General features: G+C 35.5%; 1 protein-coding gene across 1 annotated transcript in view; it reads left to right on the top strand.

Moving 5' to 3' along the window:
• The window catches only part of LOC126819642 (chondroitin sulfate synthase 1), a 74525-nt gene that overhangs the window by 47460 nt on the left and 9071 nt on the right, over positions 1 to 17994 (top strand). The window lies entirely within an intron of this gene.

Here is a 17994-nt window from a genome sequence, read left to right on the forward strand (position 1 = left end):
CCTACAGCAAATGGTTCAATGATTCCCTTTTAACATTAAAGGACAATATTGGTGTCAGTCATTATAAAATATGTGATAGAGCTCGTTAAATACATCCCAAATATAATTTTAACACAGAGATCATTGCTACGGGAGTTGTGTAACAAGCACGTGAAGAAACGGGAAGTGACGTCAAACATGACAAACATGAGTTGTCCTTCTATATAACTGACTGAAGTAACGAGCGGTAACAGACAAACGATCGAATTTCATTTCACTGATAATTCCGTTGAAGATGAAAAGTTGTTATATGAGACGATGAGAGGATATCTGACAATTCAAAAAAAGAATTGGCTGTGAGTAGATAAAAGATAACGAACAAATTAGAAAAAGTCCGTGCATTACCATGTTTTTATTAAGAACAGAATGAATAAAAACGGGGGAATACATGGGATTTTTCTACTTTTTCTCGTGTCCCTTATCTAGTGACAGCCAGTTCTATTTTTGAATTGTGGGATACCCTCTCACCGTCCCATATAATAACTTTTCAACTTCAATGGAATTATCAGTGAAATGAAATTCGATCGTTTGTCTCTTACCGCTCGTTACTTCAGTCTGTTATATAGAAGGACAACTCATGTTTGGCATCACTTCCCGTTTCTTCACGTACTTGTTACACGTCTCCCGTAGCAATGATCTCTGTGTTAAAATTATATTTGGAATGTATTTAACCAGTTCTATCACATATGTAATAATGACTGACACTAATAATATATTGTCCTTTAAAACACCAGTGTCGGAGTGTCGAAACCAACAGGTGATGGTCAGGTTTAGAAGTACACCGTCAAATATACAAATGTAAACGTAACCAGTACTCATTTGAGTTAAGATCAACTAAGATAAAATATCTCCAAGATCTCATAACCAAGCCCAGTAACTCTAGAACACTGATTCAAACATTCAGTAACCTTACAAAAGACTCTTCCGGGGATAAGTACCCATCATGTTCCAACAAAGATACTCTATCAAGGGTTTTCTGATCATAAGCAAGATAAACAAAATCTGTGATCTGTTTCCTGATGTGGCTGAGAACAAAGAACCTATCTCTTCACTTGACAGTGTAAAGGATTCATACCGATTAACATTTAATCCAATTTCTCTAATAGATCTCGGGAAGATTATTCGAAATGCTCCATCAAAATCATGCCGTCTGGACGCTATACGACATGGCTTTTAAAGATATGTTTACACGTTTACTGCACCTGCTTCAGATATTATTCACTTTAATAGCTGCCAGTTTCCGACTGCATTCAAAACGGCCCATCTCAGACCAATACTAAAAAAGTTAAAAACTACCGACCAGTATCGAATTTATTGTTTGTTTCGAAAGTCATCGAGAAAGTTATTGTTGAACAATTCAAAAGAACATCTAACTCATGAGAATCTCTCAGAACCTTTTCAGTCCGCATATCGAGACAATCAGTTGTGAAACTGCACTAGTCAGAGTGAGTAATGACTTATTGCGTGGTATGGACAATAAGTGTGTCATATTGTTTGTTTTGCTTGATCTGTCTGCAGCATTCGACACTATCGATCATCATATTTTAATTCACAGACTCAAATATAGGTTAAAATTATCTGACTCTGCTATAAACCTTATTCAATCATACTTATCTAATCGTAATCAGATTGTATGTGTAGACAATGCTAAATCAAATCCAGTCCAAGTAAAATTTGGTGTTCCCCAAGGATCGGGACCAATTCTCTTTACTATCTATACCTCTCCCCTTGGTGAAATCATCTGCAAACACTGTGTAGACTACCATCATTTTGCAGACGACACTCAAGTCTATCTAATAGGACCACCATGTGATATTCCGACAAACCAGGGATGGGATTTCGCCAGTATATTCCGGACATGTCCAACGCTATTTTCCAAATGCCCAAAATTGTCCAACCGGAAATATGCCCAGTCGGACATCAAGACATGGTGAATAATATTCAAAATTCCAAATTAATATAGTGTACTGAGTGTATAACTACCACTCAACCCAATTATCCTTGATAATAAGCTGGACTGATTAGGTAATTATGTGATCAACATATTTATCGTGTTATACCATCTATACACCTACCTTGATTAACTACTTAATCTGCCATGATTGACTGACTTAATCCTTTGTCGGACAGTTCATCAATCTAATCTTAAACAGAAGTCATTGCTTCCCCTTTGTCAGACTATTCATCAATCAAATAAGAGTGATTATAATTTTAATCCACGTGTTTACCTCTTGGTTTCTCCATTGATGTGAGGCGACAGCATCTATAAACTAGTCATAGGTGTCACATTTCGTAAGAGTATAGAAGGGGTTGCTATGTGCTATGAGTTACGTACGCCATACGCTGAAGTTAGCTATGCCTTTTCACAAGTGATTTAACTATCAATGTAATTTGAAAATACTGACTTATGAAGAAGGAAATGGTGTTTTGTCATCACAAGTATTATAATTTCGAACGCCTTTTCTTTCATTTGCTGTCATATTATCCAATTAATTTCTTCTGTTGAATCTAGTATCATGATACGGTTTATCATAACTTTCAGTAAGATTCTGCTCTATAATCTGAACTATGACATGATAATATTGGCATAGTAGCACAGGGAAAAGCCTTGCATCTCTCACATTTCAATGTCATCACGTTTTCTAGCTCACTCTTAAACTCCACTTCTTTTGAATTGTCCTAATATTGCACAAAATGTCATTATTGGAGCAGAGTTAATACATATAGAAGCGATTGCTTTGGCCCATACCAACTGCCTATTAAAGAAAAATAAATAAAGCAAATAATTTATTTGAGTTCGAATTTCGTGAAAATCGACCCAAAATTGACAGACAAAATGGCCGCCGTTCGTTCTCAAATAGCGTAAGAAAATGGAATATCAAGGTTGTGGACCCTATAGAGGTCACAATTTTTATCCGATTTTGTTGAAACTTGAAATGTAAGTCTATAACCCAAAGATCTCGCTTCCTTTCGATATTCGCGCATATCGGACCGTAATTTCCTGAATTATGACCCCTGATTGTACGAAAAATAGCGTTTTTAGCTTGTGGACCCTATAAAGGTCATAATTTTTATCCGATTTAAAAAAACGTATTATTATATCACCGTTACACCCTAAGGACGACTGAGTTTGAATTTCATGAAAATCAGCCCAAAATTGATAGACAAAATGGCCGCCGTTCATTCTCAAATAGCGTAAAAATATGGTATATCAAGGTTGTTGGCCCTATAGAAGTCACAATTTTTATCCGATTTTGTTGAAACTTGAAATATAAGTTTATAACCCAAAGATCTTGGTTCCTTTCAATATTTGCCCATATCGGACCGTAACTTCCTGAATTATGGCCCCTGATTGTACGAAAAATCATGTTTTTAGCTTGTGGACCCATTAGAGGTCATAATTTTTATCCAATTTAAAAAAACGTATTATTATATTACCGTTCCACTCTAAGGACAGTTGAGTTTAAATTTTGTGAAAATCGCCCCAAAATTGACAGACAAAATGTCCGCCGTTCGTTCTCAAATAGCGTAAAAATATGGTATATCAAGGTTGTGGACCCTATAGAGGTCACAATTTTTATCCGATTTTGTTGAAACTTGAAATGTAAGTTTATAACACAAAGATCTCAGTTCCTTTCGATATATGCACATATCGAATTGTAATTTCTTGAATTATGGCCTTTGATTGTAGGAAAAATCACTTTCTTGTTAGCTTGTTCTCTATCCATCTCTCGAAATGTGGGCGTATTCTGCCTGGCAGCTGCTGGTTGTTGTACTTTGTCATCCTGGAATAAACTGTCACAGGTAAAAAATAGTCACACTCCTACCAACTATTTCAGCTAATCCATTTAGAGCTCGATCTAATATTGTCGCTTTTCTGTCTGAGAACAGTGTCGCCTTTCGGACTAAGATCAAAGAGAAATTTCATGTGAAAAGTGTGCTCTTCGGATAGTATAAATTATATAATAAGGATGAGACTGAATCCACTGTACTCTTGGTTTATCAGTGCCGTGGAGTATAATAATAAAGCTATTTCATGCAATCGTAAACGATGGGAATATTAAGTTATGTGTTTAAATTAAGCTGTTCTTATAAAACACATATTTCCATAGGTCGTCATAGGTCGGTATTGTGCATGCAAAGACAAGCTTGTTACACAAAGTGTGATGGAATCAGAGAATACCAGAAGATGTTTGATGATCAGCTTCACATGTTGGAAGCGGACGCGAGTCCATATTATTAGACATGATTAGTGTTATTTGGTATGTGATTTATCTATTGTTATATAGTGATAGAATTCTGTTTCCTTGGATAGCCCTATTTACGACCCAGGTAAGAAATACATTTAACACCGTTCGACTTTCAGGGAATGTAGCGCGTCGACGTGTTCTCTAAGTATCAGAAATGAATAGAGATTCTTGGAATAGATCTTCAACACTTTATTTCAGGAGCAAATAAGTAACAGCAACAATTTAACAACTTATAATTTCCTATGTATCGGACCTCCAACTAGTATATAGGTTCCCTAAGCTGGTCTCTCCAACTAATGAATCATTTTACATACATTTGTCTATTTATACAAATTAGTTACTTAGAAAGTGTTAACATAAACATATAATTATTGAAGGATTAAGACTTGGGCATTTAAAACAATAGTTAGAAGAAACTTAACAGATCAACCACTTTAGTTGCCGGCCTGTCATAATTTGACTGACAGGTTAATTGCTGTCTGCCTCTAATGACTAACCAAGCATTAATGAATATTAAAATATAGATTTGAAATTTAAAACAGAATTCAAAAATAATGAAATAACATATGACCTAGACATGACATCGGTCATACATTTATAAAATATAACAGCGACGAAACTTACAGGTTATCATTAATTGCGAGATTTTTTGTTTATAATTGTGCTTTGAAAACAGATTAGAGTATCTGATATCAATAGAGATTAGAATATATCGGATAATCAATTGGAGGTTTGGCGGGATATCGGTAAATAACGATATTGCGTGCGACCGATTTTAAGACACATGCATTTATAGTTATAGTTCAGTGGACCACAATAGTGTTAACAAATGAAACCCACAAAAAGACAAGAAGTATAAATAACTGCAGCCAGACGGTAGTACGCAGTATAAAACATGTAGTATTCATTAACAAATGAAATACGCATAGATTAAAGAAGGCACATATGTAACTACAGCACGTATAAATCCATGTATAAAGACCTACCCTTAACAAAGACCGATCTGCATAAAACACACGGTCGAATAAGAAATCGCAAGGACAATTTAGATTTGACACCTATGCGTCAGATTAAGCCTGCTAGTCCTTAATAAGACACTTTTGGTGCAGTTAGAACACGCTATCGACAGAACTCACCAGTCGTTTTTAACCTGTTTGTTAATTAAAGCACCTGGTACAGAAAACACACTGTTGCAGAGATTTTCACCCCTAGCGATAATGAATTCACCTTTCAGTCAATTTCTCACCCCTGTTAATTAACACACTGTATCTAAAGATTTTAGCCTCTTCGTATTAGATTTGTTGCGATAATTAGAATTTTACCGATATTCATACAAATTTACCAAAATTGGTAAATATCTATACCCAAAACATACAAATAACACTATTACTACTTCTCAAGTGTAAGTCAGCTATACCTTAATGTGGAAGTAAAGAATAATTATGTTCTAAGCTGGAAAACAAGTCATAAAATTTGCATTAATCGACAGATTTGTTTGCTAATTCGGCTAGCTATACTTTAATGTGGAAGTAAAGAAAACTACTATTTTTATTAACTAGGCACTAACAAACGTGGTCAGGCCATCTTTATTAGTCTAGATCAACCAGTACAGTTATTGCTACATATGTAAGCATAGGATATTATGAGACTGGACAACTATGACAGGATGATGTAACTTGACCTAAATAGAATGTACTGTAGAAGTTAAAGGGATACACACACTCAGTTGCTTTCATGCAAATGCTATACTATGACCAGGCACAATGACCAGTCAGTTTTAGATAGTATTTAATTTCTCATGGTTAATATAAATCAGTATAGAAGCTAATTAGTTAAACATGCATTATGCAAGAGCTAAATCTGCCTATTTCAGGTGTTTCTTTAGGCCTGAAATGTTATCTAAATTATTAATTAGACATTAATTAACCTATCCAGGCCATAATCAACTCTAGATGGCTGCGCTAGCCTGCGATCTTTAGTGGATTGTAAGCCAATTTACTGCATAACTTTCCTTTTCATTAAACGATTAAATGGATAATCGAGACTATGCTGTTTATCGTACTGACTTTAGTAATGATGACCGAGGCTTATGGGAATTTCAGTCGCTTAGTTCTCGGTTCATAGTGGATCAATTTGAATGAAATTTTCACCAAATTGCCTTCTACCTTATCTAGTTTTTAACTATTATAGTGAGAACTGCCAACTCATTACCGAATCTCCCATAATGTATCTTTAAGTATTTAATCCATTATGGTTTATTTATGTAAATGTCTCTAGTGATAATCCTGTATAGTATATGTTTTGATGTCAACACTTGAGCTTATCCAGTTATAGTTAGAATATAAAAAGGCTAATGTACATCAATAGGCAGGTCATTAGGTCTCCCGACTTAGTATTCATAACATAAACTATAAGCTTAGCTAACATAACATGGTTAGATTGATTTCCTATCAATTAAATATTGAACATTCAACACTAAATTTTAAAACAAATTGTCTTTATAAATTTTTACAGTTCCTCTATCAGTCTTGTTGGAGCACGGATGTTTCTTTGTGACCTTCTTGAAACATTTTCGTTTCGCAGTTGAGCATTCACATTTTCACGATCCAAATTGTTTGGCATCGGATTTAGATTATTGAACTGAATGAAATCATCATCATTATCAAAATCATATTGAACTTGATTGCGAAACACAAATGGTTTACGGAATTCACATTTTAATAGATCTTTTCTATTTCTACAATATTCTACCCGATCACTTGTCAAAACAATATATGACCTCGGAGCTACTTCGCGTTGCACTATAGCTCGCATTGACCACACTTTATTCACATTGTCACGCATGCGCACACTATCACCTTGAATCAACTTTGGCAATTCTTTCACGCGTTTATCATAATTCATTTTCTGCTTCATTTTCCTTTACTCACTTTCCTTTTGAAATTCTTGGCAGGTTTCGGATATAACAGTTGCTCTTTAATTGGCAAATTTGACCTCAATCGCCTTCCATAAAACATTTCAACAGGTGATTGACCATTTTCTAATGGAGTTGATCTGTATATGAGTAAACCCATATAAAAGTCACTTTTATCTTCATCAGATTTCTTTAGCAGATTTTTGACAACACCAACAGTTTTCTCAACAAGCCCATTTGACTGAGGAAAATGAGGTGAGGACGTTGAAATTTTAAATTCATAGCTTCTAGCAAAGTCCTTATACTGTCGACTACTAAATTGAGGACCGTTGTCTGAAAACACTTCTCTGGGAATACCATGATTCGAAAAAATGCTTTTCATCGCTTTAATTACCATTTCGCTTGATGTCTTTTTTAAAGGGACAACGTCTGGATAATTTGAAAAGTAGTCACACATGACAAGATAATTTTTATTATTATAGACACACAAATCCACACCAATTTTCTCCCATGGATAATTTGCTATTGGATGAGGTTTTAAAGGTTTCACAGCTTGTTTAGGTCGATACTTCAGACAAGTAGAACAAGAATTTACGAGTTCCCTTATGCATTGGTTCATACGTGGCCAATACATTGTATCTCTTGCGCGTCTGCAACATTTTTCCATGCCTAAGTGTCCTGTATGGATCTTTGTCAACATAAGCTTTCTTAGGGTTGTTGGTATGACGACTCGTTCAGCTTTGAAGACTAGACCTTTCATGTATGAAAGTTCATGACGAATGTTCCAAAACTCACAAATTTCCCTTGGGCATTCCTTTTTGGTTTCTGGAAAGCCTTCTGTAATATATTTGATCAACAGTTGAAATTGTTCATCTTTCTGAGTTTCAGCTTTAATATTTTCTAACCTTTCATCAGTGTAAGCTAGATTAGAAACCACCATGTCAACGTAAACATCAATTTTACTTTCACCACTGATGTCTTTTTCATTTGGTTTAGTCACATAGGCTCGCAACAAACAGTCAGATATATACGTATCTTTCCCAGGTGTAAATTGCACTTTAAAGGAATATTTTTGAAGTCTTAGTAAGAATCTCTGGATTCTTATTGGACAGTCATTTAGTGACTTTTGAAATATTGCGATCAAAGGTTTATGATCTGTTTCAGCCTGGAATACTTGACCATATAAATACTGGTGAAATCTTTCACATGCAAACGTTAATGCCAGTATTTCCTTTTCTATTTGCGCATATCTAGTTTCAGCACTGAGCATTGCTCTTGATGCATATGCTACTGGACACCACTGATGGTTGTATTTCTGCAGGAGAACGGTTCCAAGACCAGATTTCAACGCGTCAGCCGATATGAGTATAGGTTTATCAGGATCATAGAATTTAAGGACTGGTTGACTTGATAATAAAGTCTTTATTTTGTTGAAACAATCTTCTTGAGATTTCGTCCATTGAAATCAATCTTTTGATCCAGCAGTTGTCTCAATGGCGTTGTTACAGTAGATAAATCAGGTAAGTATCTGCTAAGTAATTCACCATACCAATTAGCCTTTGGACATCTTTCTTGCATGTTGGTTTTTCAAATTCTTGAATCGCATGGATTTTTAATGGATCGGGTTTTAACCCGTCAGCAGAGATTACATCACCTATAAATGTCAATTCTTGGACACCAAATACACATTTGCTTTTATTGAGCTTCAAATTTACTTTTCGTACCGTATCAAGCACTTGTTTTAGCCTCTAATCATGCTGTTCTTTAGTACTGCCCCAGACTACAAGATCATCCATCATAGTGACTGCACCATCAATATGTTCAAATATCATGTAGATAGCTTTGTGGTATACCTCAGGAGCAGAAGAGATTCCAAATGGAAGTCTCAAGAATCTGTATCTACCAAATGGTGTGTTGAAGCAGGTAAGTTTAGATGACTTTTCACTCAATTTCATTTGCCAAAATCCGGACGATGTATCGAGCTTGCTGAAATACTTTGCCTTGGAAAATTGTGCCATGATTTCCTCCCTAGTTGGTAGTTTAGTGCTCTCTTTTGATGGCTTTATTCAGTCTCAGCTGATTTTTTGCTGGTTTTGGTACGACAGCTAGGCTATTCACCCAATCTGTAGGATTTTCTTCAGGACAGATGACATTTAGTTCCACCATCCTGTCAAGCTCTTCTTTCACTTTATCACGTAGAGCGAAAGGGACTTTTCTGCAGGCATGAACCACAGGTTTCACAGTTTCGTCAATTTCTATAGTGTGTTCACCAGGCAGGCATCCTAAACCTTCAAATACGTCTTTATATTCTTCAAAATATTTATGACTGTATTCTTGTTGTTTTGGCTTGGCTTGATTTTCTATTGTGAAAACTTGTTTAATGAGTCCTAATTTCTCACATGCTGCTAGACCTAATATTGGCGTCACATTGTTCTTAGCAATGATGAACATCAATCGAACAATTTTGTCTTTGTATGCAATATCTAGTATTGATGAACCTACAGTTTCAATCTCGTCACCACTATATGATGTGAGCTGGATTGAGGTTGTGTTTATTTTGGACTTTTTCATCAAATTTAGAAAGTCTTGGTTTGATAACACGTTCACAGGACTACCAGTGTCTAATTTATATTTAATAAATGAACCATTGGTTGATAAACTATGTCGCCATTCTTCTCGACTTGGAGTGTCTATGGAATTAACACAGTATAAATCTTCATCTTCTTCTGAGCTGACAATGTATTCATGTCTCTTTCCTGTCACTGAATAAACAGATTTTTGCTGCTTCTTTTTGTAGAAACACACTTTAGTGTTATGGTCTTTTCTACCACAATAACTACAAATTGTACCACGGGCTGGACATGTTTCTTGATAATGTTTATAACCGCATCTTCCACAAGGTTGAGTTTCATCTCTTTTCTCGTGTTGATAGTATTCACTTTTACTTGTACATGTAGCTTGACTTTTCTTTTGACCAGATTTGCGGTGAGAGTATTTCGGACTAGGACTACTGTGTTCTTTCTGTTTATACCTGTCACGGTTGAATCGCCTGTGACTTTAAACGGCACAAACTTCATCTGAATCTTTACTGATTGTCTCGTCTATTTCTTTCATTTCTTTTAAACGATCTTTTGTAGTTTCTGCTGCAAGACAGTATTTGACAGTTTTTTCAAGTGTCAAATCATCAATTCTCAGCAGTTTTTCTCTCAGATTGTCATCCACAAGTCCACATATTATTGTGTCTCTGATCAAAGAATCTTTCAATCCACCAAAATTACAATATTTGGCTCTGGTAAGCAGTTCATTCCTATATTCATCAAACTTCTCACCTTTCTTTTGATTGTAAGTGAAAAACTTGTACCTTCCAAATGTTTCATTATTCTTAGGTAAACAATAGGCTGCAAACTTGTCAAGCACTGGCTTCAATTTATATTTGTCACCATCTTCTGCAAATGCAAAGTTGTTGTAGAGTTCTAAGGCTTCTTCTCCAATTACATGTAAAAGGATGCAGGTTCTGGCTTTTTCAGACTTGTCTGTAGTCCCCGTGGCCACGAGGTAATTCTCAAATCTTTGACGAAATTTGATCCAATTTACCGCTTTATTTCCAATCATCCACAATGGTTTTGGTTCTAACAGTCTCTCCATGATTAGTACTTGCTAATACACATCTGTGACCACTTCTGACACCATGTTTTGTTCTTGTTTTAAGAAGAACTACTATTTTATTTACTAGGCACTAAAAAACGTGGTCAGGCCATCTTTATTAGTCTAGATCAACCAGTACAGTTATTGCTACATATGTAAGCATAGGATATTATGAGACTGGACAACTATGACAGGATGATGTAACTTGACCTAAATAGAATGTACTGTAGAAGTTAAAGGGATACACACACTCAGTTGCTTTCATGCAAATGCTATACTATGACAAAATTCTTAGGTAATATCAACTTATTTCTTCACCGAATACACTTGGGTCATTCATTCCATGTCAAGTAGGCCAGCGGTTGGAAATCGACCCCCTTGATAAAATATGTTATTGTACATGTAAAAACTAGAAACTGCAAAATTTGTGGGCAGTAGCTTGAAAATTGACAGAGATATGAGTTACTGATAAGTTTTCGGAAACAAAATATATATCAATAACTTTATAGATTTTCAGATATCTTCTTTTTACCTAGCTAGTAGTAGTAAAGATATAGGGCTCAAATTAGGCTGTGGTAAAGAATGTTTTGTGTAGCTTATTAATCTGCAATCAGATCACCGATGAGTGGTACAGTTCGCATGCTACTTCGCATTGAAAACCAACAAAATTTGGTGTACCAGGTAATTGTATATTTTCTGGATTTTGTAGTGCTCCAGTACCTACAAAGTAATAGATATAGACCCAAATTTTGGTCTCTCTAGAGATTGCTGGTAGTACTACAGAACATATAAATACACAACCATTTTTTTAAAGATTCTCAGAAAATTGGCCAGGAATATGGTTTCGGACACAAATTTTCGAAAATTGCCTTGTATTTTTAAGCCTTCACTAGATTCCCAGAAAATTGGCCTTGAATATGGTTTTGGACATAAATTTTATAAAATTGCCTCGTATTTTCGACCCGATTGAATCCGGTAGATGAGCACATAAAAATCTGAATCTTAGTGGAATTATAGTTTGTGCTTATGTCTACCATGTTCATTTGGCTCAAAAATACAAGGCAATTTTCACAAATTTGTTTCTGAAATCATATTCCAGGCCAATTTTCTGGGAATCTTGTGAAGACTGTTGTGTATTCATATGTTTCTTACATAGTGCTACCGGCAATCTCTAGATTTGGGTTTATATCTATTACTTTGTAGCTCCTGGAGCACTACAAAATCAAGAAAATTTACAATTACACCAATTTGGTGGGGGGGTTTTCAACACTATGTAGCATGCAAACCCTACCACTCACCTGTAACCTGATTGCAAATTCATAATCTACACAAAAATTCTTTAAAACTTGGGGTTTAACGTCCTATTGTTCTGCTCGAAACTGGGGTAATGAAGACAGGGCCAAATTTGAGCCCTACGTGTATATCGTCAAAGGAAGCAGGGGACTAATAAAATAGGTCCATCTGCCCACTGGTCACTCTTTTTGGGCCACAATAACTTTCCTACTAATTGAGCTAGAATGTTCAAACTTGGTGTAGGTATTTATTAGGTGAATGCCATGATGGATTTCAAAGATGAGCATTTTCTGCTTTGTGTAAGCAGAGTTAAGCAATTTAATTGGTTGATACTTTGGAACTAGATAACTTTAGTTCTAATTAAGTGAGAGTGATGAAACTGGGTGTATAGTTTCATTACATCAATGCATTGACTAATTTCGATAATGAGCGTTTTCTGCTCAAGGTAAGCAGAACGATAAGCAATTTGATAGGTCAAGACTTTGGAACACAATAACTCTCCTTCCAATTCAGGTAGAATGTTCAAACTCAATAACTTTGGTTCTAATTAAGTGAGAGTGATGAAACTTGGTGTATAGTTTCATCACATCAATACCTTGACTAAGTTTGATAGTGAGCAAAGCTCAGGGTAAGCAGAGCGATAAGCAATTTGATTGGTCAAGACTTTGGAGCTTGACAACTTTGATTCTAATTGAGAGTGATAGCGGTAAAACTTTGTGTATATATAGTTTCATTACATCAATACCTCAAAAAAGTTTGATGCTGAGCATTTTCTGTTTAGGCAAAGTAGAGGCTTCAATCTGATTGGTCGAGACTTTAGAACACAATAACTCTCCTTCTAATTGAGGTAGAATGTTCAAAATTGATGTAGGTGTCTATTAGGTGAATACCTTGACAGTTCGATCATATGCATTTTCCACTATGGCTAAGCAGAGATAAGCAATTTGTTTGGTTGAAACTTTGGAACACGATAACTTTGTTCTAATTGGATTAGAGCGATGAAACTCCAAGTATAGGTTCATTACATCAATACCTTGACTAACTTCGATAATGATAATTTTCTGATCAGGCTAAGTAGCGATAAGCAATTTGATAGGTCAATTCCCCAAATTGCCAGATGAATAAATCCATGTTGTATCATTAGGTCCCCTTGGTGACTATGCCGCGCTTACATTTATTCTGAGTATAAAAACCATCAAGATAATTCTTATATGCCCAAATTAAAATGTTGTCGTATATAATGATTGTTGTCACCCCAGTCCATCTGGCGTCCACAATTGCTTGTGGACTGTCTAAAAGACAAAAAAGTCTATTGATTTTCAACAATTTCCGATAACTACTGCCTGAGTTATGGCCCTTGATCACTTTGAAAGATCTTGTGGATGCTCTAGCAGCTCAAGTTATCACCTGATTGACGTTAAATTTTTACATTGTGTTTATGGTCATGAGACGAAATAGCTTACTGATTTTCAGCGTTTTCTGATAATTACTGCCCCTGATCACTTAAAAAAACTTGTGGACACTATAGAGTCTAAGTTAATATCCGATTGACTTAAAATTTATACGGAGCAGAACAGTAGGACTTTAACCCCATTTCATTTCATTTCATTTTCATTTTAAATTTATACACCGTTTTTAATGTCAGGAAGCGAAGAATCTATTGATTTCCAACAATTTCCGATAGTTACTGACAGTTATGGCCCTTGATCACTTTGAAAAATCTTGTGGATGCCCTAGAGTCTACAGTCAATATCCAATTGACTTTCAATTTATACACAGTGTTTAATGTCATGGGACGAAGAAGCCTGGATTTTCAACAATTTGCGATAATTACTGTTAGAGTTACAGCCCTTGACCTCTTTGAATATTCTTGTTCACACTCAACAGACCAAAATTATCATCCGATTACTTTATATTATACACAGTATTAATGGTCATGAAACAACAGAGTCTATTTGACTTGAACAGCTAAATTCATGATATTAAATGTTTTGTATACTAAATGTTAGCATGTGGCAGAACTAGTAGAAGCCAAACAAATTCTAATGATTCCTGATAATTACTCAATGTTATGTTATTCTTAATCAGTTTCTAGTATTCTGTAAATGTTTTCATTATGCTGTGGGCATTACACAATGTTATTATTCTTAATCAGTTTCTAGTATTCTGTTATTGTTTTCATTACCCCAAGAATATGTGACAACTGACAACCATTGTTGACTGACCAGAAAATTTAGCTGCTGTGCGCATGTTTTGTTACCTGGCAACCTATCTTTATGACTATGATCATAGGGGTTCATTCACTAAACTGTTGTAATATTCATTGAGAATATGTAACATTTAAAGATGCATTATGTAAGATTTAGAGAAAGAGCTGGCCGTTCTTGCTATAATAATAGTTTTAAAATGGATAATGAAAATGAATATATTGAAAAATTCAGTCAAATTACTTTAAGTTATGAATGTTTTAAGGTTTGACAAGAAATAGTATCAATAGTCTTAATTGTCAAGTCTACTTAATATCTTCGGAATCCGAATCTGATGGTCTTATGCCCTTAAAAAAACAATATATCATTAAGTATATATATATATAAAAAATATTTTTCATTTTTAATGGATTTGACCTGCTAAATACAACCTGACTGTTTATTTAGTAATGATAAATGTTGGAAACTATTATAGCTTGTTATATATATGAATAGTAAGGTGGCATAATTATTGATATATTTGAAGATTTTTTTATTACTATATAATAATAATACACACTTTTTAGCCCTTATTACCCTTTAATCATGTTGACCCCTCCAGTAATAAAACTTAGACAGGTTGTCAAGGTGGTTAAAGAAAAGGTTTTCAATGTGAACATTCTTTACAATGATATTTCTTTAGAAAATGAACTATCACAACAAATCTAATATGATGATAATATGAACCATTTTTATTCTAAGTAGAAAATATGCTATTTGGTTGGATAGCCCATGCTGGATATAAACTGTAACTATACGGCAAATCTGGTATCTGATCAAACAGTAAAATTCACTATCTGGTGCGTCCCTACCGAAGTCCTAAGATTCTGTAATCTTACTTTATAAATGTCTGATTAGTTCTACCTTAACCTTAATCTATACCTTAATCAAATACCTGACCTAAAATTTACAAGTATCCATTTATCTATAAAGATGGGTATATGTATACAGTGCTGAATAAACTTTATATACAATTGATGCTGTGGACTAAAATACAGTAGCATTGTTAACATGCTCATCTTTCAGTGGTGCATGTAGTAGGTACACATAACTTAGATTTTAAACCTAGTTTGATTACATACAAACTTATTTAGATAGTATGAGATGAAATGAAACACCATTTATAAAGTTTGTACATGCAGTAATTGCTTTTACATATATGGATGAATGACAGTATGCAAATACTGTCATACATATATGTAAAGATTAATATTTAACAAGGTAGGACTGTTTATGGATACCATCTATTTTAAGGCTTTATTTTAATACATTTTAAAAATATAACTTGAAAATTTGCAATTGCAACTTTAAGTTTACGTGCAATGCATGTTGATGTTGTTTTTATCTGTTTATGATATCTTAATCCCATACTGCACGCAGCGATCCATCTTGGCAGGCTAAACTTGGGATGCTTAATTGTATGCTAAACAAAGTACATACAAGCACTAACTGCTGATCTTACAGTTATACATGTACAATGTACATACAAGTTACAAGCACTAACTACTGATCATACAGTACACAGGCCCGGCAGAGTAGGGGGGTTAGGGGGGGGCTTTAGCCCCCTAATATTTTGGCCGCAAGTACCCTTTTCTCCAGGTTGTTGCACGCAAGTAACTATTCTATTAAAAACAAAAAAGGCTTGAATTTAACATAGAAGTGGGTAGAAGTGAGACTTCTAGAACGTAGACTTTCAGGAGAAGAAACCCCTGCTATGCTCTATACTGTTCCCAGGGTTAAGAGACCCGCGGTTGCGAGGGTCGCGAATAGATAACTGTACGGTCGATCTTTATTTCAAGTCCATCTCATGTCTGTTGTATCTATGACATATTAGGTAATTAGAAAAACGACGGGATAGAGTTTTATTTATACTCTTTCCTTGTGCCCCTTATCCATCAAATAATTCACTGCTATGGCCAGTTGAAACAAGCGGTTGCCATGCAAGGTGAGTTAGGGTAAGGGCTAGATCTTTGGTTAGGGTTTGCGCTAGCCTTGTTTACATTTTGTGACATTGGCGAAATTTGCAGGTGGCCTTAATATTTAGATCTAAACTGAATATTATATGCTTTTAGGGGAGCGGCCATTTTGTCGGGCAGTTTGGTCTCATTTTCAGGAAATGTGAACTCAAACGTAATTATGGTGTAACGGTGATATATTCGAATGCCTTTTAAATCCGATAAAAATTGTAACCTCTAGAGGGACCACAAGTTAAAAACGCGATTTTTCGTACAATTAGGGGCTATAATCCAGAAAGTTACAATCAGATATGCGCGAATATGCAAAAGGAACCAAACATACATTTCAAGTTTCATCAAAATTGGATGAAAATTGTGACCTCTAGAGTGTCCATAAGCTAAAAATGTCATTTTTCGTACAACCAGAGGTCATAATCCATGACGTTACGGTCCAATACATGCCAATTTCAAAAGAAACCAAGATCTTTGGGAGATAGACCTATATTTCAAGTCTCGCCAATTTCGGATAACAAAATTTGACCTGCTATAATTGAATGGTTTTTAACAATCAAATAAAAACTGTTACTTCTACTGGGTCCATGGTTCCTAAAATCAGGGGCCATAATCCACGAAGTGACGGTCCTATATACGCCAATATCGAAAGGAACGTAGATCTTTCGGTAATAAACGTACATTGTAAGTTTCATCATGCATTATGCATAGATTTGTCAAGTTCAGCATCACAGGATTAAACCACCATAGATTGTGTTTTTATGGTAAAGCCCTGTTTATACAGAGTGCGAACCTGAACGCGAACGCGACTTTTTAGCTGTTTCACCGTTCAAATAGGGTGATGGCTTTTCTTTTTCTAGCTGTGAGAGATAAATTTTGTCATTTGCTATCATGGCTCAGGTGGAATCAGACACAGACGAGATCTTGGCACTGTATTCGTACATAAAACAACGAAGGAAGAGAAAGAGGCGAATATCAGTGCATGAAATTTTACAGAGAAGAATCACATTCCTTTCGATTTCAATGATCATTTCTTCGGTCTTGTCCATTCTGCTTTTGGGAGGGGTTGGATGGCCGAATGCTTAGCACGTCTGAGCTGTATCATGAGGCCTGTCATTGAGTCAACTGGCGTAGTTTAGAATCCCCGGTTGTACGTGACAAGGAGTAGAGTTGCCTGTCCAACCTCGTGGGTTTTCTCCGGGTCCTCCGGTTTCCTCTCACTGCAAAAGACTCCTACACGCAAGCGAATTATTGAAGTAAAATTAAAACCATATATAAGTCCCGAAATGACCTAGTCTGTGTCGAGTGGACGTTAAACCCCATTTCTCTCTCTCTCCATTCTGCTCTTACAAGTAGACTGTGAATATTGCACACTAGTGGGAACGATCAAGCCTAGCGGTTTCTATTCGTGGAAATGATGTCATGGGAAGTGCTCGCTGATTTGTTCATTGGGAAAAAGTTCGCGCAAACTTCTGAAAATTCGCTCGGGAGGCAATCAAGGCGGTCGTTCGCACGAACCAATATTTGTTCGGGTTCGCGCTCTGTATGAACGGGGCCTCAAAAAATGACTAGAGCATTCCAGGACGAAAAGCCGCGTTCGCACTCTGGAAACCCCCCCCTTAAGGGAGTTAAAAATGAAA

Source organism: Patella vulgata, chromosome 4, assembly GCF_932274485.2.
Source record: "Patella vulgata chromosome 4, xgPatVulg1.2, whole genome shotgun sequence".
NCBI classification, from domain to species: Eukaryota; Metazoa; Mollusca; class Gastropoda; family Patellidae; genus Patella; species Patella vulgata.